Genomic DNA, 26347 nt, shown 5'->3' on the forward strand with positions numbered 1-26347 from the left:
GCGACTCGAATTCTTCACCGCGAGTTGCCGCTGAGCCAGGAATGGGAGATCATCTAGCGAATCGAATGCAAGATCTCGAGGAAAACACGCACGATGCTATCGATTCTCTCCAAAGGGAACTACTGGATATAAGGTCCACCGTCAACGTCACAATCCGGGCTATGGGGAACCAACCCATGGGTCCGGCCCCAGTCGAATTTGGCCGACCCCGAGTCCCCGAACCGAAACACTTCGATGGCACCCGAGATTCAAGGGAGTTGGAAAACTTCATCTTTGACATGGAACAGTACTTTCGTGCGGTCCGTGCCGAAGAGGGTACTCGAGTGATCACAGCCTCGATGTATTTGACGGATGATGCCAAGCTATGGTGGAGAACCAAACACCGTGCGATCCAAGCAGGCGAAGTAGCCATCAACACTTGGGACGACATGAAGAGAGAACTCTGCGCTCAATTCTTCCCCGAGAATGTCGAGTATAGGGCAAGACGGAACCTCAGACACCTAAAGCAAACGGGCAATGTCCGAGAGTACGTGAAGAAGTTCTCGACCCTTATGCTAGACATCAGTGATATGTCTAAGAAAGACAAAGTCTTCGCGTTCCTTGACGGGTTGAAACCGTGGGCGAGGACCGAGCTGCACCGCCTTAATCTGCAGACCCTTGCCGCCTGCCAAACAGCTGCTGAACGTCTCACTGACTTCTCAACCGAGCCCTCTCAAGCGAAGAGACTACAAGGGAACCCAAACCCAAGCCACGTGGGCCCGAGTAGAGCACCGAGGGGGACAACGCAGACTTGGGAGAAGAAGCAATTCAACCCGAGACCTGCTCCTCCTCCATGACCTCCCACAAGGAATGCTGAAGTCGAAGACGCTCATGGTGAAGTCAGGAAAGGGCTGTGTTTCCTGTGCAAAGGTCCCCACAATGTCCGCCATTGCCCCGACCGCAGCCGCCTGACGGCTCTCCAAGCCGAGGTCCAGGCCGAGATGCACGAAACTGAAGCGGAACAGGGAGACAGGGAGGAGAACGTCCAGATGGGTGCCGTTAGACTCCTTAATGCACTCAAGAAACAAGGCATCGACCCAAACAAGCCTGCCAAAAAGGGGCTTATGTTCGTGGATGCACATGTAAATGGGGATTTTGCGAAGAGTGTGATGATCGACACGGGAGCAACCCATAACTTCATATCCGAAGCCGAAGCAAAACTCCTAGGCCTCTCCCTGGACAAAGATAATGGTCAAATGAAAGCCTTCAATTCAGAAGCAAGACCCATGTCCGGAGTGGCCCGACGAGTGAAGTTCAAGATGGGGACGTGGGAGGGACAGACGGACCTTATCGCAGTAGATATGGACGATTTTGACATCGTGCTCGGGAATGAGTTCCTCATTGAGAATGGAGGAATTCCCATCCCCGCAGCAAGCGCCCTAGTCATAATGGGCGAACGGCCCGCCGTAGTGCCTGCCAGAGTCAAACAGAGTGTAGCGACGAGACTCATCTCTGCACTGCAATTCAAGAAGGGGGTGCGTCGAGGAGAACCCACGTTTATCGCAGCCATCGCCGCCTTCGAAGACGGTGGGGGTGAACCCGTTCCCCCCATGATCCAAGAACTGTTGGCGAAGAACCAAGACGTGATGCCCGATTGCCTCCCGAAGTCACTACCGCCAAGAAGAAGTATAGACCATGAGATTGAGCTCATCCCGGGCGCCAAGCCTCCGGCCAGAGCGGCTTACAGGATGGCACCCCCAGAACTTCAAGAGCTTAGAAAACAACTAAACGAGTTGTCCGAAGCGGGCTTCATCAAGCCCTCCAAAGCACCCTTCGGTGCCCCAGTGTTGTTCCAGAAGAAACAAGACGGGAGCTTGCGGTTGTGCATTGACTACCGAGCCTTGAACAAGCTGACCGTGCGCAACACCTACCCAATCCCCCTGATCGCCGACTTGTTCGACCAACTTAGTCAAGCCATGTATTTCACTAAATTAGACTTGCGATCAGGCTACTACCAAGTGAGGATTGCAGAGGGCGACGAAGCAAAGACCACTTGCGTCACCCGATATGGGGCGTTTGAGTTCCTAGTGATGCCATTCGGGTTGACCAACGCGCCAGCTACCTTTTGCACGTTGATGAATCAGGTGTTCCATGGATTTCTCGACAAGTTCGTGGTAGTATACCTTGATGACATTGTGGTATACAGCACTACGTTAGAAGAGCACCAGAGGCACCTCGAGTTGGTCTTCCAAAAGCTTAGGGAGAACCAGCTATACGTGAAGAAAGAGAAGTGCTCGTTTGCGCAAGAGAGCATCAAGTTCCTCGGGCACATAATCGAGCGGGGACGTATCCGCATGGACATGGACAAAGTGAAGTCCATCCGAGACTGGAAGGTCCCAGCCAATGTGAAGGAACTTCGCTCGTTCCTCGATCTGGCCAACTTCTATCGAAAGTTCTTAGAAGGGTATTCAAGAAGGGCAGCCCCACTCACAGAGCTGCTAAAGAAAGATAAGGTGTGGGATTGGAGCTCTCGATGCCAAAGCGCATTCGATGATCTGAAGGAAACGATGATGCATGACCCAGTCCTGGCCCTCCCAGACGTCATGAAGCCCTTCGAAGTGCAAACCGATGCTTCAGACTATGCCATGGGCGGAGTGCTTGTCCAAGATGGCCACCCCGTAGCTTACGAAAGCCGCAAGCTATCTGATGCCGAGCGAAGATATGCCGCACAAGAGAAAGAACTCATAGCGGTGATACATTGTCTGCGAGTTTGGAGGCATTACCTCCTGGGTTCGAAGTTCATTGTGAAGACGGACAACTCTTCAGTGAGCCACTTCCTCACCCAGCCCAAACTCACCCCAAAGCAAGCGCGGTGGCAGGAGTTTGTCGTGGAATTCGACTTCCGCTTCGAACACCGCTCGGGGAGCACCAACCAAGTTGCAGATGCCTTGAGCAGGAAAGCGGAGTTTTCCACGGTACAGATCTTGCCCCATTGTCTACAAGTCAAGTAAGCATTTCGATCCGAACTCGCATCAAGAAAAATCTCGAGAAAGACTCGGTCGCCCGCGCCATCATGACCCTTGTCAAGGAAGGGAAATCACGTCGATTTTGGATCGAAGATGGGCTCCTGTTAACCAAAGATCGCCGCTTGTTCATCCCAAAGGCGGATGACTTACGGAAGACTCTCTTGAAGGAGTGCTACGACACGTTGTGGTCCGGCCATCCCGGGTGGCACCGCACGCTTGCCCTCCTTAAGCAAGCCTGCTATTGGCCTCAAATGAAGTCCCATGCTCAAGACCATACTAGAACTTGCCTTATCTGCCAACAAGACAAGGTCGAGAGAAAGAAGACCCCCGGACTTCTAGAGCCGTTGACCATCCCAACAAGGCCTTGGGAAAGTATCTCGCTAGACTTCATTACGAGCCTCTCGCGCACTGGAGACTTGTCATGCATTCTAGTTGTGGTCGACCGGTTCTCCAAGTATGCCACCTTTATCCCTACGAGCAAGTACTGTGGGGCCGAGGAGACAGCCCACCTATTCTTCACCCACGTAGTGAAGTATTGGGGCATACCGCAGCACATTGTGAGTGATCGAGACCCTCGCTTCACGGGAACTTTCTGGAGTGAGTTATTCAAGTTGCTCGGCTCACAGTTAAACATCTCCACAAGTTTCCACCCCCAGACGGATGGTCAGACCGAACGTTTCAATGGGATGTTAGAAGAGTACTTGCGCCATTTCGTCAATGAGAATCAACGGAATTGGCCGCAATTACTAGATGTAGCTCAATTCAGCTTTAACGCTCGCAAAAGCTCGGCCACGTCTCTCAGTCCCTTCGAGATAGTCTAAGGCCAACAACCCTTGATGCCGCATTCGATCCCAGAGTACGTGGGCAAGAATCCGCGGGCCTATGGATTTAGCAAGGAATGGGGAGACAACCACGAGATTGCTCGCGCATACCTAGAGAAGGCTGTGAATAGAATGAAGAAGTGGGCAGACCAAGATCGGCGGCCGCTCGAGTTCAAAGTGGGAGATCGAGTCCTCCTCAAACTGATGCACGAACAGGTGATATATCGCCAAGCAAGAGACAAACGCATGTTCCGAAGATACGAAGGCCCGCTGACCGTCCTTGAGAAGGTGGGCAAGGTGTCCTACAGGGTCGACACCAAACCCTGGATGAAGATGCACCCGGTCTTCCACGTAAGCAACCTGAGACCCTACCGCCCCGACAAAGAAGACGCGTCCCGGAATGAAGACAAGCGCCCGCCCATGAAGGGGCCACGAAGCAAGATCCATCATAAATGGCATTGGGAGCTACTCGTGAAGTGGAAAGACGCAGGAGACGAAGAATCAACCTGGGAGCGTGCAGAAGACTTAGAAGACTTCAAGCACAAGATTGAAGAGTTCAAGGAAGCAAGTCGTAAGTAAACCCATGGCCTCTTGCCCATCATTATGTATTTTGGGTAGATTGTATTTAGGATTTCCTTTTGTAAGCCCGATGAGGGCATCGATAGAATTAGTGGGGGTGAATGTTAGGGACCTCCTTTTTTGCCCTCCAGAAAATATTTGCAAACAGGTCCCTAGTGGATTTTGTATGGTTCATCAACCTGTTTAATGTTTACTAGAGGCACTTTGCCAAATGTTCGTTTTCCTTCTTTAGGGGAGGGTGGTGGAAGGGCAGGAGAGGAACTAGCCCAAGGATCCTTAGTCCACCACCGAGGATATCAAACTTGCCGTGTAACCTTCCCGTTTGATATCAATGAACAAGTAGACTCATTTTGCTTATGTGTTTGCCGTGCCGTGTTCCTATGAATGATTGCTTGATTGTTGGCTTGTTTATACGTATGCTTGTCGATATGTTCTTGTGTGTGTGAATAATATGGTCCCAATAACTCGTTACAATGTTATTCTGTGGCTGATCATTATCTCATGTTGTCTTGCAGACATCCAGTAGGCTGACTTGCTAGCGAAGCGCCGCAAGTGCCGCACGTCCCGACTATCTACCGAGCGAAATTAGTCAGCCCGTGACACGCATAAATTCTTGGACTTCTTATTATGTTTCTGTTTTCACAATTAGAATTTTTAACTATGAAACTAAATATGTAATTTGTTTAGACTTATTATACATTTTGTTATGAATGAAACTTTTGATTTTTCATGTTTTTGTAAATTAGATAAACTAAAGTATGCAAATTAAATTTTCAGAAAATAATAATATTTAAAATAAAATAAAAAAAGGCAGAAACATTAAAAGCGACAATATGCTTGATCTTCAATAACAATCTAAATTAGAATAGAAAAAGAAAAATGAAAAATCTATTATAAAAATCAAAATAATAGTTGAAAGAAAGGAAATTGAACATTAACAATTTAAGACAAGAATTTAGAGAGATATTGGAAGAAAATTGATACAAAGACAATAATATAGAGAAAATATTTTTGAAGCGCAAAGAAGCGCTTTTGTCTCTGCTTTCAGATCTAAGAGCATCCTTAATGGTGCAAAAAAAGGGACTTGCTAGCAATTTTGAAAAGTTTAAGCTATTAGCTTAACCATTGTTTCACATTTTAGCTATTGTTGATGTCGAAATCTGTTCCTCAACAATCACGATATTATATATATTATATTGAATATATGGACTTATTTATATGATGTGGGTCTCAAGGATTCGTCGTAATTATAATTGAATTTCGGAGTAATAACGAAGAATGACGAAGATAATAATAGAAAATAAATTGGGAAAGTAACTTCTTTTATAATTGATCACGATCGAACATAGAGCAACAGAATATATTTTGGGAATACAGAATATTGAAGATACAAAAAGGATGATAAAAAATTGCCCTGCGAGATCTGCTTTTTCCTCTATTTATAGATGAGATCGTTGCTCTTCTTCCGTCGATTTGGTGGACACGTGGTCGGTCTGGAGCGTTCTGCGATGCTGCATGCGGAGTGGTTTGGCCTATTCCTTCGCGAGGTGGTCAGCTCGGAGACCGCTTCTTCCGGACTCGCGGGGTGGTCAGCTCGGAGACCGCTTCTTCCGGACTCGCGGGGTGGTCAGCTCGGAGACCGCTTCTTCCGGACTCGCGGGGTGGTCAGCTCGGAGACCGCTTCTTCCGGATTCGCGGGGTGATCAGCTCGGAGACCGCTTCTTCGGAGCTGACGGGGCAGATGCTGCGAGCTGGTTCTTAGGTGTAATCCTAATCCGAGCGGGCTGGGCTTAATTAGATTTTATTCATCAGTCGGGGCCTAGGATGTAAATCGGGCCTTTGAGGGATGGCCCAATTTACAAGGATTTATTCTGGTATCCACAATAAGTCCCCCAAAGCATAGTTAATTTATGCGAATATTAAGTATGCTTTAAATTTCTGAGCCCGAATTTTTGAACTGAATCCCGAACTTGCATGTCCACGTGTCGTAGTCATGATGTTCATAATGACAGGTGTCAAACTGAATTTCACCTTTCTAGGCTGAATCAGTTATGATTCCTACTTGAGTGGGATTTGAAACGACGCTGCCATCCCATCGCTATTAATAAATAGGGCTTTTTGCATTCTAATCAATTTACTCGTTTTTAATCACTCGAAGATTCAAAATCAGGTATCTTTCGTCTTTTTTCTCTCTCTTTATTTTTTTTGTTTTCGTCAGAGCTTATCTCTCTAGGCGTTCACCTCACTGGTTTTTTCCCTCGGCTTTTGACCGGGTTACTAAAGGGTTTTCTTAGATGTCTATCCAAAGCACTCCAGAAAAGCTCGATGAGATTCCCAAGGACCTCAGAGGTCCTACCACGGTTTCTGAGGACGAACTCGTCAGATTTTTCGATGAATTTGATATTCCTCAGAACGTGGCCTTAGCCCTCCCTAGTCCCGAGTTTACAGCCTCAGATACCTCTGCGGGCTATTGTTGCGTATACGAGGTGTTTTTCAGGGATTGTGGGCTTAGATTTCCTGTGGACCCTTTTCTTTTAGAATATCTAGAAGCCCTGAAAATATCCATTCCCCAAATGTGCCCCAACTTTCTTAGAAAAATCTCTGGGTTGATTACCTTAGCCAAGGAAAACGAGGTCGAGCTCACGGTGGCCGACCTGGTTCGTTTAGGTCATGTCAAACGTAACTCCAGACTTACCCTGGTTACATTTTATTTCACTAATTGTCACGACCCGCGAGCGATAGCTCGCCCACGAACCGCGACTGATCAACTCAAATCTGTACTTAACTCATAATATAAACACATAAATTAAACATAATATTTCATAAGATTATATAATAAAATAGTTTGCGAAAATTCGGGGAAATTTTTCGCTTTTATAACTTAGAGTCTTATAGCGACTCATATACAAATATGTTCCGGAACGTTTTATCATAAGATACTAACCCCCGATTAAGAAACCCCATAGCCCATAGGTCAAGGCAATACGCGCTCGGTCTCGGTCTTCAATCTCGTTTCCCGCTTACGAGCTTTTCCCTTATCTACATTACCAAGGGACATAAAACTATGAGTCGAATGACTCAGTAAGTGGGAGTCTATCTATAAAGTAAAACAACTAATGCCATGTGACGTGCAAACAAATACACAAGAATGCAAAATGATTGCTAGATGCAGCTAGATTATATGACTAGAGCATGACTGACGCGTGACGTCACACTCTATCTACACACTGGCCGTCCCGCAAGGTTATACACTCCTCACTGCTATAACCTCCGGTCCGACTAGAGACCAGCTTCAGACTTCGAGCAGCAGTCGTCAGCTGATCTAAGTTTTAACATCTGTCTGGGATCCACTAGTGGTACTTTCTTCATCATGACGTCAGCGCCACTGGTCTCTGGCATAATGAGCTCGCGAATCGCGACCTTCACCCACTACCCCCCGGGGCGCTCAAGGCAGCCTCCGGTGAGTCTTCCAGCTAACAATGAGCTTGCGATGCGCGACCTTCACCCATTGTTTCGAGTACTCGGCGCACGGACCGGCATGGCCCGCCAAGCACAAGTCAGGGACTTGTGAGTACCACCGACACGAGTTTTAATGTTTGGGTACGCTGCAGCTAGCAGCGTACACGTTAAACTTATATACAGAAGAGCGTAACGGGATAAACCCCGAAAGAAATTATTGTTTCCCTTTGAAGCTCGTTAAGTGTTTTAAGTTGAAAGCTCGAAATACGACTTCCGAACTCTCTACTCTCGATTGAATTTGAGAGTCTATCGCTCTTCCGTCCTCTCGATTCTAACTTACTTCCTAGAGTTAGAAGAGAAGTCTAACTATGCACAAAGCAAACGTGTCTGGTTCAAGTTAGCGTTTGAACCTACCGGGCGTACCCGAACTAAGTTTTCAAGCAAGAGTGGCGGCCGAAGCCTTAACTTTCGAGTTTATTCATTTTAGGCTTTTACCTACTCTTGTTTACTAGCAAGCAAATGCACAAACAAACAGGGTTATACCCTTGGTAAGTAGTTGACTTATGTCTCCTCACTTACCCGGAAAAGATCGTCTGGAAATTTGTTGACTTCAGGAGTTTCCTTGCTTCTCACGTTTTACGAGACTCTACACGTCCTGAAGCGTTAACACGTCCTGAAGCGTCGAGAAAGAGTGAGATCGAGCTTTACAAATCCTTTTTTCTGAATTGTCAACTTTCAGGGCTTCAACGCGTTCAGTTCCGCCGGCTCTTCCTCGATTCTATCTGATCCGTGACTGAGTTGTCACAAAATCCACGGCCCGACCGTTCGGCTCGTACTATTCAGACAGCGACTCAATTCGTGAAATCTCTTCTCTTTGGTGTTCTCTGCCTCGTTTCCCGGCGTCGCCTCTCGGTCCGGCGCCCTCGGCGTGCTCGCGGCGGCGCTCGCTCTCTCTCGGCCGTGCGCGGGTGGCGCTAAGGCTCAGTGGCTGTCGGCCGAGCCTCCTCACCTTCAGTCGCTCGGTCTCCTTCTCTCCTTCTTCTCCGGCGAGTTTCTCTGCTCCGGCGTCCTCGGCTTGCTCGCGGCGGCGTTGGTTCCTTCTCGACCGCGTGTGGGTGGCGCTCGAGCTTGGTGGCTGTCGGCCGAGCGTCCCCTTCGCGAGCTCACCTTCGTCTCGCTCTCTCGCTCTCTTCCTCTCTCTCACTCTCTCGGCTCTCTCTCTCTTTCTCCCGTGCTCTCTTCTTCTTTCTCTTTTCTTTTCCTTTCTTTTTTTTTCGCTCTTCTTCCTGAGCGTTTCTTTTCTTGCTCACTCTTTATATATTTGGCCAAGATAGGTGATGGTATTGTGAATGGGACCCACATAAAGGATAACGTCCATATCCTTTTCCTGGTTGCATTTTATCTTGTTCGGCAAAGTGATATACCTCACTTAAGGAATATTGCCCTCATTAATGACGTGGAGAGGATAGGAACAAGTGTGAGAAATTTCCAAAATTCTCACTTGGCCTTCTTTTCCCACTTTTATATCAAATGAGTCCCTTAAAAATTGTTACAACCACGTCCTTTCATATAATTATTTAATTAAATCCATAACCGAATGGATTATAATTATATGATTCGAACCGATAATTTTCTCGTTCGTTCTCGATTAATTTAAATATATTCAAGGTTTCTCGGAAATAATTCTCGTCCTTGAGAATTTATTTCTTAAATTAAATTCCGACATATATCCTCGGAAAATAATTTATTATTCGAGGCGAACTCGATAAATCCTTTATTTATTCCGAGATTTTCCATTACCTTAAAATAATTTAAATTAACTCGATAAACTTATACGTCCATCATTCACTCATTAATTTAATTGTAACAAACGGAAGCTCGTTTATTCAACGTAAATTACAAATGGCGAGATCCAAAAGTTATCATTTACAATCCCTACCCCCTTAAAAGAGTTTCGTCCTCGAAACTTAAAACAGAGCAGGGTACTTCTTTTGCATCTCACACTCGAGCTCCCAGGTAGCTTTTTCTACAACATGCCTCTTCCACAAAACCCTTACCAAAGGGATGGTTTTCTTCCTTAAAACTTTATCCTTGCGATCAAGAATCGCAACGGCTGGCTCTTCATATCTGACTTCAGGAGAGATCTCAACCTCTTGCTCTTGCAGAACATGCGAAGGGTCAGACACGTACTTCCGTAACATGAACATGTGGAACACATCGTGCAGGTTTGACATAGACGGCGGTAACGCCAAGCGATAAGCTGTCTGGCTTACATGCTCAAGGATCTCAAAAGGTCCAATATACCTTGGACTGAGTTTTCCCTTTCTTTCCAAACCTCATAACTCCTCGCATAGGTGAGATCTTCAGAAAAACTTTATTTCCTGTTTCAAACTCTAGAGGCCTCATATGTCTGTCAGCGTAGTTTTTTCTGACGACTTTGGGACGTTTTCAATCGAGCTTGGATTTTCTTAACTGCTTCTGTGGTCTGCTCTAGTATTTCAGGTCCAACAAACTTGCTCTCACCAGTTTCATCCCAATGAACTGAAGAGAGACACTTCCGCCCATAAAGAGCTTCATACGGCGCCATGTCAATCGACGCCTGATAGCTATTATTGTACGAGAACTCAACTAGCGGAAGGTAACGACTCCATGAGCCCTGGAAGTCTAGAGCACAAGCTCGGAGCATGTCCTCCAACACTTGGATCGTTCGTTCGCTTTGACCATCGGTTTGCAGGTGAAAAACAGTACTAAACTTCAGGCGAGTCCCCAGGTTCTCTTGTAATCCCTTCCAGAACTTGGATCCACGGTGTGAGTGGTTTTGATGGGCAGGAAATGAGCTGATATGGTCAATCTATCGACAATGACCCAGATTGAGTCGTGACCAGCTGTGGTTTTTGGAAAACCTGACACGAAATCCATCTTTATCTGCTCCCACTTCCATTGTGGAATCTCAAGTGGTTGCAGCATTCCAGCTGGCTTCTAATGCTCTGCCTTAACTTGTTGACAAGTTAGGCGCTTTTGGACGAACTCAGCTACGTCTTCCTTCATTCCTGGCCACCAATACACCTTTCTCAACTCTTGATACATCTCTGTCACACTTGGATGTACCGAATATGGTGTCCCGTGAGCTTCTTTCATCAACTGCTTCCTGACTTCCTCGTTGGACGGCACACAAACTCTTTCGTTGCACCGTAGAACCTCATTCTTATCCAACTCAAAGTCACCATCTTTACCGTTTTGTGGCATGTATAGATGTCTCAATGGACTCCGTACAGGTAGTGTCGCCATATCTTGAGTGCAAACACTACTGCAGCAAGCTCTTGGAAGCTCTTTTCACACGTCTCGGTCCAAAGGAACTTCTGTCCTTTACGGGTTAATTGAGTCAGAAGCATGGCAAACTTAAAGAATCCTTCTACAAACTTCCTATAGTAGCCAGCAAGACCCAAGAAACTTCTTATTTTAGTGACCGTCTTTGGCTGACTCCACTGCCTCACGGCTTCCACTTTAGCAGGATCTACCATAATACCAGCGCTACTGACAACATGACCGAGGAATACTACACGTTCCAGCCAAAATTCACACTTTGAGAACTTTGCGCACAGTTGTTTTTCCCTCAGTTTGCCTAGTGCTAGCTTTAGATGCTGCCCATGCTCTTCGTTAGTTTTCGAGTAGATTAGAATGTCGTCGATGAACACGATCATGAACTTATCCAGAACTTCTCAAATACTCGGTTCATCAGGTTCATGAACGCTGCTGACGCGTTAGTCAATCCAAACGACATAACTAAGAACTCGTAATGACCATATCGAATACGGAAAGCAGCTTTCGAGATGTCTTCATCTCGAACCTTCAGCTGACGGTATCCTAAACGCAAGTCAATCTTCGAGAACACTGTCGCTCCTGACAGCTGATCAAAGAGATCGTCGATCCGCACAACGGATACTTGTTCTTGATCGTTCTTGGTCCAATCCACGGTAGTCAATACAGAGCTGTAAGGAATTAACTGCCTTCTTAACGAACAAGACAGGCGCTCCCCAAGGCTAATGGCTTGGTCGTATGAACCCTTTGTCAAGCAACTCTTGTAGCTGCGTCTTGAGTTCCTTCAATTCTGCTGGAGCCATACGATATCGAGCTTTCGATATCGGAGTTGTGCCTGGAATGAGCTCTATATTGAACTCCACTTCCTAATCAGGAAGTAGGTCTGGAAGATATTCTGAGAAAATATCAAGGAAATCTCTAGCAACTGGAATCTCATGCGGTTGCGGCTTGACCGTCTTCGTGACGTCTACCACGCTTGCAAGGTAACCAGCGCATCCCTGATGCATCATCTTCACGGCCTTCAGCGCCGATACGATCGAAATACTCGATTTCCGAGAGGAACCTTGGAACTGCAGCGGTCCAAGTCCGGGGTTCTGGAACATAACTGATTTCTTTCGGCAATCTATGATTGCATGATGGGTACTTAACCAATCCACCCCGAGGATTACGTCATAGTCCACCATTTTCAATTCTACCAAGTCTGCTTTCATTATCCGATCATGAACTCGGATGGGTACATCTCTATACCAGTATAACGACTGGTACTTTTCTCCAGAAAGCGTAACCATAACGAACAGGTATGAGGATTCTTTCTGATGCTCACCTAACTGATCAGACTTCATAGATGCGATGAATGAATGCGTGGCTCCTGAATCTTTTCCTTGATTCACTCTGCTTTGGGCCAGCAGCTTCAGAAGGTGTTGTGGCAGTTGGTTTCGGTGCAGGAGTCCGACAACCTCGCACCAACCGGCAATCCGCAAAGCTCTTTGCACAACGTTGGCAAAAGAGCAAGGTCAATCATCGCCGATATCCACCTGGCTCACGGTATCCACGTTAAGCCCATGCATGTACTTCATCTTCAAAGCCTGATCAGTAGGGACTAAGAAAGAAGCGAACCTTGCTAATCGTGTCGAACTTTGTCGTATATTCTAATACTGACATTGAACCTTGTCGTAGGCTCATAAACTCGCGTACCTTGTCCGACAAGTTAGCTTCACTCAGGTACTTCCCATGGAACAGATTGAGGAAATGGATCCACGTCATCGAGTGGACATCCTCAGACGCCGCCACCACCTCCCATCAACGCCTAGCCTCATCTTCCAGCTGATTACGGCGCAAGTCACTCACTCTGTACCAGATAGCTGCATAAAGTTGAGGATTTGCTGCATCTTCTTGATCCAATTCTCAACTGCATCTGGATCAACACTGCTTCCAAACGTCGGAGGCTTTTACTCACGAAACCTCTCGTACACCGGCTCGCTCACAGGAGGAACGACGTCAGGGATCTGGAAGTTGAGCTCCTCGAGAGAATCCACATGCACTCGTGGTGGCTTCTCGCGTCGTTCTTCCTGAGCTGGAGGTTCAGGGTTTGGCTGGGGTGGCGCGTTCAATTTCATCAAGACATCCGCAATCGTGCGGCTATGCTGTTCTATCCGTTGAGCAAAGCTTGATAATTATGACGCTCTTTATGCTCGTCTCATCGAGCAGCGTCAACTCAAATTTTTCAGGATGCGTCTAATCTCTGAGAGATCCGCAGCTGAAACATTCTCGGCATTAGACGTATCTTGTCTAGACCCCACTTCCTTCTTATTTTCACATATAAGAGGATGGGCATGGTTGAATATCACAATCAACCATAACGTGAATGCGTAACCAACATGGACTAGCCTCTCAAGGCCTAGTCAAACGAGATTTAAACACAAAATGCTAGCTCTCTCGTTACACACACAAAGCAACCACTCTTGTGGTTGACAAGCAAACCTCTACGCAGCTGGGTCGTCCGAAGGCTCAGCGGGATCCTCCTCAGAATCTCCCTCGTCACAGTCAACCTTCTCGTCATCATGCGGAACAACCACCGGAAAAACAATCATCGGGGTAAGGTACTCATATACCACATCGCGTCATGACGAGGAATTCAGTCTGCATTCGCAAGACAGCGAACAAGGGACAATCAGATTCCAGCGTCAGATATTGGAGCTCTACACATAGCTCCCAATACTCGATACCTCGCTGGAATCTATCCTCGAGCACATCGGACACCGATCCACAATTTCTTGGACAAGTCGGTCTCTATATCGGACAACCGATTCAATCCCGAGCCGGTAGAATTCGTAAGTTGCTCCTCCCACTCGCCCCTCCCTCCTGGCCCCAACGTGTATTGTATCACCTTCTGGAACATCTCATAGTCTCGGCTGATAATACCGTCAGCGGTGAACGAGTCCATCGACTCAACGTTGGCCAATAAGGAGGGGTCATCGCGATATTCGTACATGAGCAGTAAAGCGTCGAGATAACACTCATCCACTCACAAGTCAGACCAATTCACCGGCCCCTAAGTGATGGTGCCTCTCACGACACTGAACGTACTTGCGGTCGAAAGAATACACGTGATCGCATCGCAGTACAGACGAATCTCATCGGGGAGGAGAGATCTAACTCCTAGCAATTCATTCTGCATCATGTCGAACCTATCTCTAGACAAGTCGACTCTAAGCACAACACTATCACATGGCATACTCGCGACCTATACCGAGAACACGTATCCCAAGTCTACAGAAACGGCTAAACCTGGGGCTCTGATACCACAAAATCTGTCACGACCCGCGAGCGATAGCTCGCCCACGAACCGCGACTGATCAACTCAAATCTGTACTTAACTCATAATATAAACACATAAATTAAACATAATATTTCATAAGATTATATAATAAAATAGTTTGCGAAAATTCGGGGAAATTTTTCGCTTTTATAACTTAGAGTCTTATAGCGACTCATATACAAATATGTTCCGGAACGTTTTATCATAAGATACTAACCCCCGATTAAGAAACCCCATAGCCCATAGGTCAAGGCAATACGCGCTCGGTCTCGGTCTTCAATCTCGTTTCCCGCTTACGAGCTTTTCCCTTATCTACATTACCAAGGGACATAAAACTATGAGTCGAATGACTCAGTAAGTGGGAGTCTATCTATAAAGTAAAACAACTAATGCCATGTGACGTGCAAACAAATACACAAGAATGCAAAATGATTGCTAGATGCAGCTAGATTATATGACTAGAGCATGACTGACGCGTGACGTCACACTCTATCTACACACTGGCCGTCCCGCAAGGTTATACACTCCTCACTGCTATAACCTCCGGTCCGACTAGAGACCAGCTTCAGACTTCGAGCAGCAGTCGTCAGCTGATCTAAGTTTTAACATCTGTCTGGGATCCACTAGTGGTACTTTCTTCATCATGACGTCAGCGCCACTGGTCTCTGGCATAATGAGCTCGCGAATCGCGACCTTCACCCACTACCCCCCGGGGCGCTCAAGGCAGCCTCCGGTGAGTCTTCCAGCTAACAATGAGCTTGCGATGCGCGACCTTCACCCATTGTTTCGAGTACTCGGCGCACGGACCGGCATGGCCCGCCAAGCACAAGTCAGGGACTTGTGAGTACCACCGACACGAGTTTTAATGTTTGGGTACGCTGCAGCTAGCAGCGTACACGTTAAACTTATATACAGAAGAGCGTAACGGGATAAACCCCGAAAGAAATTATTGTTTCCCTTTGAAGCTCGTTAAGTGTTTTAAGTTGAAAGCTCGAAATACGACTTCCGAACTCTCTACTCTCGATTGAATTTGAGAGTCTATCGCTCTTCCGTCCTCTCGATTCTAACTTACTTCCTAGAGTTAGAAGAGAAGTCTAACTATGCACAAAGCAAACGTGTCTGGTTCAAGTTAGCGTTTGAACCTACCGGGCGTACCCGAACTAAGTTTTCAAGCAAGAGTGGCGGCCGAAGCCTTAACTTTCGAGTTTATTCATTTTAGGCTTTTACCTACTCTTGTTTACTAGCAAGCAAATGCACAAACAAACAGGGTTATACCCTTGGTAAGTAGTTGACTTATGTCTCCTCACTTACCCGGAAAAGATCGTCTGGAAATTTGTTGACTTCAGGAGTTTCCTTGCTTCTCACGTTTTACGAGACTCTACACGTCCTGAAGCGTTAACACGTCCTGAAGCGTCGAGAAAGAGTGAGATCGAGCTTTACAAATCCTTTTTTCTGAATTGTCAACTTTCAGGGCTTCAACGCGTTCAGTTCCGCCGGCTCTTCCTCGATTCTATCTGATCCGTGACTGAGTTGTCACAAAATCCACGGCCCGACCGTTCGGCTCGTACTATTCAGACAGCGACTCAATTCGTGAAATCTCTTCTCTTTGGTGTTCTCTGCCTCGTTTCCCGGCGTCGCCTCTCGGTCCGGCGCCCTCGGCGTGCTCGCGGCGGCGCTCGCTCTCTCTCGGCCGTGCGCGAGTGGCGCTAAGGCTCAGTGGCTGTCGGCCGAGCCTCCTCACCTTCAGTCGCTCGGTCTCCTTCTCTCCTTCTTCTCCGGCGAGTTTCTCTGCTCCGGCGTCCTCGGCTTGCTCGCGGCGGCGTTGGTTCCTTCTCGACCGCGTGTGGGTGGCGCTCGAGCTTGGTGGCTGTCGGCCGAGCGTCCCCTTCGCGAGCTCACCCTCGTCTCGCTCTCTCGCTCTCTTCCTCTCTCTCACTCTCTCGGCTCTCTCTCTCTTTCTCCCGTGCTCTCTTCTTCTTTCTCTTTTCTTTTCCTTTCTTTTTTTTTCGCTCTTCTTCCTGAGCGTTTCTTTTCTTGCTCACTCTTTATATATTTGGCCAAGATAGGTGATGGTATTGTGAATGGGACCCACATAAAGGATAACGTCCATATCCTTTTCCTGGTTGCATTTTATCTTGTTCGGCAAAGTGATATACCTCACTTAAGGAATATTGCCCTCATTAATGACGTGGAGAGGATAGGAACAAGTGTGAGAAATTTCCAAAATTCTCACTTGGCCTTCTTTTCCCACTTTTATATCAAATGAGTCCCTTAACAATTGTTACAACCACGTCCTTTCATATAATTATTTAATTAAATCCATAACCGAATGGATTATAATTATATGATTCGAACCGATAATTTTCTCGTTCGTTCTCGATTAATTTAAATATATTCAAGGTTTCTCGGAAATAATTCTCGTCCTTGAGAATTTATTTCTTAAATTAAATTCCGACATATATCCTCGGAAAATAATTTATTATTCGAGGCGAACTCGATAAATCCTTTATTTATTCCGAGATTTTCCATTACCTTAAAATAATTTAAATTAACTCGATAAACTTATACGTCCATCATTCACTCATTAATTTAATTGTAACAAACGGAAGCTCGTTTATTCAACGTAAATTACAAATGGCGAGATCCAAAAGTTATCATTTACAATCCCTACCCCCTTAAAAGAGTTTCGTCCTCGAAACTTAAAACAGAGCAGGGTACTTCTTTTGCATCTCACACTCGAGCTCCCAGGTAGCTTTTTCTACAACATGCCTCTTCCACAAAACCCTTACCAAAGGGATGGTTTTCTTCCTTAAAACTTTATCCTTGCGATCAAGAATCGCAACGGCTGGCTCTTCATATCTGACTTCAGGAGAGATCTCAACCTCTTGCTCTTGCAGAACATGCGAAGGGTCAGACACGTACTTCCGTAACATGAACATGTGGAACACATCGTGCAGGTTTGACATAGACGGCGGTAACGCCAAGCGATAAGCTGTCTGGCTTACATGCTCAAGGATCTCAAAAGGTCCAATATACCTTGGACTGAGTTTTCCCTTTCTTTCCAAACCTCATAACTCCTCGCATAGGTGAGATCTTCAGAAAAACTTTATTTCCTGTTTCAAACTCTAGAGGCCTCATATGTCTGTCAGCGTAGTTTTTTCTGACGACTTTGGGACGTTTTCAATCGAGCTTGGATTTTCTTAACTGCTTCTGTGGTCTGCTCTAGTATTTCAGGTCCAACAAACTTGCTCTCACCAGTTTCATCCCAATGAACTGAAGAGAGACACTTCCGCCCATAAAGAGCTTCATACGGCGCCATGTCAATCGACGCCTGATAGCTATTATTGTACGAGAACTCAACTAGCGGAAGGTAACGACTCCATGAGCCCTGGAAGTCTAGAGCACAAGCTCGGAGCATGTCCTCCAACACTTGGATCGTTCGTTCGCTTTGACCATCGGTTTGCAGGTGAAAAACAGTACTAAACTTCAGGCGAGTCCCCAGGTTCTCTTGTAATCCCTTCCAGAACTTGGATCCACGGTGTGAGTGGTTTTGATGGGCAGGAAATGAGCTGATATGGTCAATCTATCGACAATGACCCAGATTGAGTCGTGACCAGCTGTGGTTTTTGGAAAACCTGACACGAAATCCATCTTTATCTGCTCCCACTTCCATTGTGGAATCTCAAGTGGTTGCAGCATTCCAGCTGGCTTCTAATGCTCTGCCTTAACTTGTTGACAAGTTAGGCGCTTTTGGACGAACTCAGCTACGTCTTCCTTCATTCCTGGCCACCAATACACCTTTCTCAACTCTTGATACATCTCTGTCACACTTGGATGTACCGAATATGGTGTCCCGTGAGCTTCTTTCATCAACTGCTTCCTGACTTCCTCGTTGGACGGCACACAAACTCTTTCGTTGCACCGTAGAACCTCATTCTTATCCAACTCAAAGTCACCATCTTTACCGTTTTGTGGCATGTATAGATGTCTCAATGGACTCCGTACAGGTAGTGTCGCCATATCTTGAGTGCAAACACTACTGCAGCAAGCTCTTGGAAGCTCTTTTCACACGTCTCGGTCCAAAGGAACTTCTGTCCTTTACGGGTTAATTGAGTCAGAAGCATGGCAAACTTAAAGAATCCTTCTACAAACTTCCTATAGTAGCCAGCAAGACCCAAGAAACTTCTTATTTTAGTGACCGTCTTTGGCTGACTCCACTGCCTCACGGCTTCCACTTTAGCAGGATCTACCATAATACCAGCGCTACTGACAACATGACCGAGGAATACTACACGTTCCAGCCAAAATTCACACTTTGAGAACTTTGCGCACAGTTGTTTTTCCCTCAGTTTGCCTAGTGCTAGCTTTAGATGCTGCCCATGCTCTTCGTTAGTTTTCGAGTAGATTAGAATGTCGTCGATGAACACGATCATGAACTTATCCAGAACTTCTCAAATACTCGGTTCATCAGGTTCATGAACGCTGCTGACGCGTTAGTCAATCCAAACGACATAACTAAGAACTCGTAATGACCATATCGAATACGGAAAGCAGCTTTCGAGATGTCTTCATCTCGAACCTTCAGCTGACGGTATCCTAAACGCAAGTCAATCTTCGAGAACACTGTCGCTCCTGACAGCTGATCAAAGAGATCGTCGATCCGCACAACGGATACTTGTTCTTGATCGTTCTTGGTCCAATCCACGGTAGTCAATACAGAGCTGTAAGGAATTAACTGCCTTCTTAACGAACAAGACAGGCGCTCCCCAAGGCTAATGGCTTGGTCGTATGAACCCTTTGTCAAGCAACTCTTGTAGCTGCGTCTTGAGTTCCTTCAATTCTGCTGGAGCCATACGATATCGAGCTTTCGATATCGGAGTTGTGCCTGGAATGAGCTCTATATTGAACTCCACTTCCTAATCAGGAAGTAGGTCTGGAAGATATTCTGAGAAAATATCAAGGAAATCTCTAGCAACTGGAATCTCATGCGGTTGCGGCTTGACCGTCTTCGTGACGTCTACCACGCTTGCAAGGTAACCAGCGCATCCCTGATGCATCATCTTCACGGCCTTCAGCGCCGATACGATCGAAATACTCGATTTCCGAGAGGAACCTTGGAACTGCAGCGGTCCAAGTCCGGGGTTCTGGAACATAACTGATTTCTTTCGGCAATCTATGATTGCATGATGGGTACTTAACCAATCCACCCCGAGGATTACGTCATAGTCCACCATTTTCAATTCTACCAAGTCTGCTTTCATTATCCGATCATGAACTCGGATGGGTACATCTCTATACCAGTATAACGACTGGTACTTTTCTCCAGAAAGCGTAACCATAACGAACAGGTATGAGGATTCTTTCTGATGCTCACCTAACTGATCAGACTTCATAGATGCGATGAATGAATGCGTGGCTCCTGAATCTTTTCCTTGATTCACTCTGCTTTGGGCCAGCAGCTTCAGAAGGTGTTGTGGCAGTTGGTTTCGGTGCAGGAGTCCGACAACCTCGCACCAACCGGCAATCCGCAAAGCTCTTTGCACAACGTTGGCAAAAGAGCAAGGTCAATCATCGCCGATATCCACCTGGCTCACGGTATCCACGTTAAGCCCATGCATGTACTTCATCTTCAAAGCCTGATCAGTAGGGACTAAGAAAGAAGCGAACCTTGCTAATCGTGTCGAACTTTGTCGTATATTCTAATACTGACATTGAACCTTGTCGTAGGCTCATAAACTCGCGTACCTTGTCCGACAAGTTAGCTTCACTCAGGTACTTCCCATGGAACAGATTGAGGAAATGGATCCACGTCATCGAGTGGACATCCTCAGACGCCGCCACCACCTCCCATCAACGCCTAGCCTCATCTTCCAGCTGATTACGGCGCAAGTCACTCACTCTGTACCAGATAGCTGCATAAAGTTGAGGATTTGCTGCATCTTCTTGATCCAATTCTCAACTGCATCTGGATCAACACTGCTTCCAAACGTCGGAGGCTTTTACTCACGAAACCTCTCGTACACCGGCTCGCTCACAGGAGGAACGACGTCAGGGATCTGGAAGTTGAGCTCCTCGAGAGAATCCACATGCACTCGTGGTGGCTTCTCGCGTCGTTCTTCCTGAGCTGGAGGTTCAGGGTTTGGCTGGGGTGGCGCGTTCAATTTCATCAAGACATCCGCAATCGTGCGGCTATGCTGTTCTATCCGTTGAGCAAAGCTTGATAATTATGACGCTCTTTATGCTCGTCTCATCGAGCAGCGTCAACTCAAATTTTTCAGGATGCGTCTAATCTCTGAGAGATCCGCAGCTGAAACATTCTCGGCATTAGACGTATCTTGTCTAGACCCCACTTCCTTCTTATTTTCACATATAAGAGGATGGGCATGGTTGAATATCACAATCAACCATAACGTGAATGCGTAACCAACATGGACTAGCCTCTCAAGGCCTAGTCAAACGAGATTTAAACACAAAATGCTAGCTCTCTCGTTACACACACAAAGCAACCACTCTTGTGGTTGACAAGCAAACCTCTACGCAGCTGGGTCGTCCGAAGGCTCAGCGGGATCCTCCTCAGAATCTCCCTCGTCACAGTCAACCTTCTCGTCATCATGCGGAACAACCACCGGAAAAACAATCATCGGGGTAAGGTACTCATATACCACATCGCGTCATGACGAGGAATTCAGTCTGCATTCGCAAGACAGCGAACAAGGGACAATCAGATTCCAGCGTCAGATATTGGAGCTCTACACATAGCTCCCAATACTCGATACCTCGCTGGAATCTATCCTCGAGCACATCGGACACCGATCCACAATTTCTTGGACAAGTCGGTCTCTATATCGGACAACCGATTCAATCCCGAGCCGGTAGAATTCGTAAGTTGCTCCTCCCACTCGCCCCTCCCTCCTGGCCCCAACGTGTATTGTATCACCTTCTGGAACATCTCATAGTCTCGGCTGATAATACCGTCAGCGGTGAACGAGTCCATCGACTCAACGTTGGCCAATAAGGAGGGGTCATCGCGATATTCGTACATGAGCAGTAAAGCGTCGAGATAACACTCATCCACTCACAAGTCAGACCAATTCACCGGCCCCTAAGTGATGGTGCCTCTCACGACACTGAACGTACTTGCGGTCGAAAGAATACACGTGATCGCATCGCAGTACAGACGAATCTCATCGGGGAGGAGAGATCTAACTCCTAGCAATTCATTCTGCATCATGTCGAACCTATCTCTAGACAAGTCGACTCTAAGCACAACACTATCACATGGCATACTCGCGACCTATACCGAGAACACGTATCCCAAGTCTACAGAAACGGCTAAACCTGGGGCTCTGATACCACAAAATCTGTCACGACCCGCGAGCGATAGCTCGCCCACGAACCGCGACTGATCAACTCAAATCTGTACTTAACTCATAATATAAACACATAAATTAAACATAATATTTCATAAGATTATATAATAAAATAGTTTGCGAAAATTCGGGGAAATTTTTCGCTTTTATAACTTAGAGTCTTATAGCGACTCATATACAAATATGTTCCGGAACGTTTTATCATAAGATACTAACCCCCGATTAAGAAACCCCATAGCCCATAGGTCAAGGCAATACGCGCTCGGTCTCGGTCTTCAATCTCGTTTCCCGCTTACGAGCTTTTCCCTTATCTACATTACCAAGGGACATAAAACTATGAGTCGAATGACTCAGTAAGTGGGAGTCTATCTATAAAGTAAAACAACTAATGCCATGTGACGTGCAAACAAATACACAAGAATGCAAAATGATTGCTAGATGCAGCTAGATTATATGACTAGAGCATGACTGACGCGTGACGTCACACTCTATCTACACACTGGCCGTCCCGCAAGGTTATACACTCCTCACTGCTATAACCTCCGGTCCGACTAGAGACCAGCTTCAGACTTCGAGCAGCAGTCGTCAGCTGATCTAAGTTTTAACATCTGTCTGGGATCCACTAGTGGTACTTTCTTCATCATGACGTCAGCGCCACTGGTCTCTGGCATAATGAGCTCGCGAATCGCGACCTTCACCCACTACCCCCCGGGGCGCTCAAGGCAGCCTCCGGTGAGTCTTCCAGCTAACAATGAGCTTGCGATGCGCGACCTTCACCCATTGTTTCGAGTACTCGGCGCACGGACCGGCATGGCCCGCCAAGCACAAGTCAGGGACTTGTGAGTACCACCGACACGAGTTTTAATGTTTGGGTACGCTGCAGCTAGCAGCGTACACGTTAAACTTATATACAGAAGAGCGTAACGGGATAAACCCCGAAAGAAATTATTGTTTCCCTTTGAAGCTCGTTAAGTGTTTTAAGTTGAAAGCTCGAAATACGACTTCCGAACTCTCTACTCTCGATTGAATTTGAGAGTCTATCGCTCTTCCGTCCTCTCGATTCTAACTTACTTCCTAGAGTTAGAAGAGAAGTCTAACTATGCACAAAGCAAACGTGTCTGGTTCAAGTTAGCGTTTGAACCTACCGGGCGTACCCGAACTAAGTTTTCAAGCAAGAGTGGCGGCCGAAGCCTTAACTTTCGAGTTTATTCATTTTAGGCTTTTACCTACTCTTGTTTACTAGCAAGCAAATGCACAAACAAACAGGGTTATACCCTTGGTAAGTAGTTGACTTATGTCTCCTCACTTACCCGGAAAAGATCGTCTGGAAATTTGTTGACTTCAGGAGTTTCCTTGCTTCTCACGTTTTACGAGACTCTACACGTCCTGAAGCGTTAACACGTCCTGAAGCGTCGAGAAAGAGTGAGATCGAGCTTTACAAATCCTTTTTTCTGAATTGTCAACTTTCAGGGCTTCAACGCGTTCAGTTCCGCCGGCTCTTCCTCGATTCTATCTGATCCGTGACTGAGTTGTCACAAAATCCACGGCCCGACCGTTCGGCTCGTACTATTCAGACAGCGACTCAATTCGTGAAATCTCTTCTCTTTGGTGTTCTCTGCCTCGTTTCCCGGCGTCGCCTCTCGGTCCGGCGCCCTCGGCGTGCTCGCGGCGGCGCTCGCTCTCTCTCGGCCGTGCGCGGGTGGCGCTAAGGCTCAGTGGCTGTCGGCCGAGCCTCCTCACCTTCAGTCGCTCGGTCTCCTTCTCTCCTTCTTCTCCGGCGAGTTTCTCTGCTCCGGCGTCCTCGGCTTGCTCGCGGCGGCGTTGGTTCCTTCTCGACCGCGTGTGGGTGGCGCTCGAGCTTGGTGGCTGTCGGCCGAGCGTCCCCTTCGCGAGCTCACCCTCGTCTCGCTCTCTCGCTCTCTTCCTCTCTCTCACTCTCTCGGCTCTCTCTCTCTTTCTCCCGTGCTCTCTTCTTCTTTCTCTTTTCTTTTCCTTTCTTTTTTTTTCGCTCTTCTTCCTGAGCGTTTCTTTTCTTGCTCACTCTTTATATATTTGGCCAAGATAGGTGATGGTATTGTGAATGGGACCCACATAAAGGATAACGTCCATATCCTTTTCCTGGTTGCATTTTATCTTGTTCGGCAAAGTGATATACCTCACTTAAGGAATATTGCCCTCATTAATGACGTGGAGAGGATAGGAACAAGTGTGAGAAATTTCCAAAATTCTCACTTGGCCTTCTTTTCCCACTTTTATATCAAATGAGTCCCTTAAAAATTGTTACAACCACGTCCTTTCATATAATTATTTAATTAAATCCATAACCGAATGGATTATAATTATATGATTCGAACCGATAATTTTCTCGTTCGTTCTCGATTAATTTAAATATATTCAAGGTTTCTCGGAAATAATTCTCGTCCTTGAGAATTTATTTCTTAAATTAAATTCCGACATATATCCTCGGAAAATAATTTATTATTCGAGGCGAACTCGATAAATCCTTTATTTATTCCGAGATTTTCCATTACCTTAAAATAATTTAAATTAACTCGATAAACTTATACGTCCATCATTCACTCATTAATTTAATTGTAACAAACGGAAGCTCGTTTATTCAACGTAAATTACAAATGGCGAGATCCAAAAGTTATCCTTTACACTAATGCTGCGGGTCGAGGTGTTTTAGAGGGGTTACCTGAGAAAGACACTCATTGGGGTCGGAGAAGATTTTTCTTTGAGATAAATGAGCACTCGGTCGGCTCGTTTCATCAAAGGTTACGCCTCGAGTGGGCTTCTTCTCCGGGTATAGAATTAGGATTTGTCACTTGCTATTTGGTTTCTTTATGATATGTCAAGAATTAATTCTTGTGATGATTTTTTTTTTTTTACAGCGAAAATCACGGCGCCCAAGGTCGGCGCGGAGTTCCTGGGAAAGCTCGAGTTGTTGCGAACTGGAAGTTTGGATTGGAAACACTTCAACTCAGATCGTTTCGTCGAGTCGGGTTATTGGACTTGATTAGACTTGCAGAAAGTGTTGTATTGAAATGTTTTAAAAAAAAATTTAACTATAGGCGAAGATTGCGAGCAAGGTGACATGGATGCCGAAGTTGACTACGTGGCTGAGAAGAAAAGACTTCGTCAAGCCAAGAAGGATGCACAGAAAGGTGAGGTACCCCAAATCATCGACGGTTCGGCCGCTCTAGAGCGAACAGCGGAGAAGGAGGATACTTGTGGGGCGAGCTCGCCTGGTCCGCCTGATGGCGTTGGAGTTGAGGGACGCGTTGAGAAGAGTCCTCAACCCGTCCGGGCTGATCCCGAGGTGGCGTTGCGATCGCCTGTGAGTGCTGTGAAGAGGAAATCCGGGGTGGTTAAGCCGACTCCCGAAGTCGAGGTCGTGGCCAAGAAGGGCAAAGGAAAGAAGCCTTCGAAGGAGGGCGTTTTCATTTCGGCCGCCGAGGTGGAGAAGGAGAAAAAACGGGCTGCCAAAAAGAAAAAGAAGGAGAAGGTCGGCTATGTGGGAAGTGGTGGTGAGGCGACTGCCGAATCGCCGGGATCGGTTGTTCCGATTGAGTCCGCCAAGAGTGACGGGATGGTGGATACTGAAGGGAGCTCGCTCCCAAAGAGTGCTGCTCCAAAGGAGAAGGGCGCGGTGATTGGTCCCAGCGAGCTGACTTCTTCGGGTCCCACGTCCCCTGACGAGGTGCCTAGATCCGACTCGAAGCTGAACAAAGTGGTGATTCACTTTGAGCGTAACCACCCCATCTACGAGGACGGCAGTTCGTCAGCCTTCCTGATGAGGCAGATCAGGTACCCCACTGCGCCTTTGGGCAAAGTAAGGGCTCTGAGGGGTGCCAACATTTATAGGGGGATGTCTATGGCGGCCACGAAGGTATCAACTCTTCTTGAGTTGTTTGTATATTATCCCCACTTTTTTTTTATCGTTGCTGATTACGTCTGGTGTTTGTCTTAATAAAGTATCAAGCCGAGATCAACAAGGGGGTTTATGCTTATGAGCACAAAATCTGAGTGGCGGAGAGAAGGATTCGCGAACTGGAACGGTCTTTGGAGGCTTCGAGGGGGCGTAACGCCGAGGTGAAAGCTTTGGAAGGAGAGATGACCGGGCTCAAGGGCGAGCTGGCGAAGAAGGAGGACGAGCTGAAGCATGCTCGACTTGACCAAAAGATGCTCCGCGACCTTGGGATCGAGGCCCAGACAGCTCGTTCAGAGTTGTCAGAAAAGGAGCGGCAGCTTGGCGTTGCTCAATCGGAGATCGAGGAATACCGGGATCGGGTCACTGCGCTGGAGTCGAGCAACAAGGATTTGAGTGCCTTTGCTAATCGAGCTGCTGCTGACTTCAAGCGGGCTAACGCTCTTATCGCTCAGATGCAGAAGAGTGCCAAAATGATCAAGGCTCAGGCTACTCGATCTGGCCGGAAGGCAGCCTCTGCGAAGTATCGGAGCATTATCTCCAAA

At 46.9% G+C, this 26347-nt stretch overlaps 3 long non-coding RNA genes across 3 annotated transcripts; all 3 read right to left on the reverse strand.

Annotated features, from left to right (window-relative positions):
• Positions 1-7201: 7201 nt before the first annotated feature.
• On the reverse strand, positions 7202-10451 carry LOC149391276 (uncharacterized). The gene is made up of 2 exons (XR_016300320.1): positions 8444-10451; positions 7202-7444 (listed from the first exon to the last, which is right to left on the reverse strand). It is a non-coding gene; the product is annotated as an uncharacterized LOC149391276 (long non-coding RNA).
• A 4119-nt stretch (positions 10452-14570) lies between these two features.
• LOC149391277 (uncharacterized) lies at positions 14571-17820 on the reverse strand. Its single transcript, XR_016300180.1, has 2 exons — positions 15813-17820; positions 14571-14813 (listed from the first exon to the last, which is right to left on the reverse strand). It is a non-coding gene; the product is annotated as an uncharacterized LOC149391277 (long non-coding RNA).
• Positions 17821-21939: 4119 nt separating this feature from the next.
• On the reverse strand, positions 21940-24519 carry LOC149391278 (uncharacterized). Its single transcript, XR_016300137.1, has 2 exons — positions 23182-24519; positions 21940-22182 (listed from the first exon to the last, which is right to left on the reverse strand). It is a non-coding gene; the product is annotated as an uncharacterized LOC149391278 (long non-coding RNA).
• Between the last annotated feature and the right edge of the window lie 1828 nt (positions 24520-26347).

Source organism: Urtica dioica, chromosome 7 (genome assembly GCF_054948205.1).
Source record: "Urtica dioica subsp. dioica isolate 48M chromosome 7, U.dioica_male_clone48M_v1_H2, whole genome shotgun sequence".
NCBI lineage: Eukaryota > Viridiplantae > Streptophyta > Magnoliopsida > Rosales > Urticaceae > Urtica > Urtica dioica.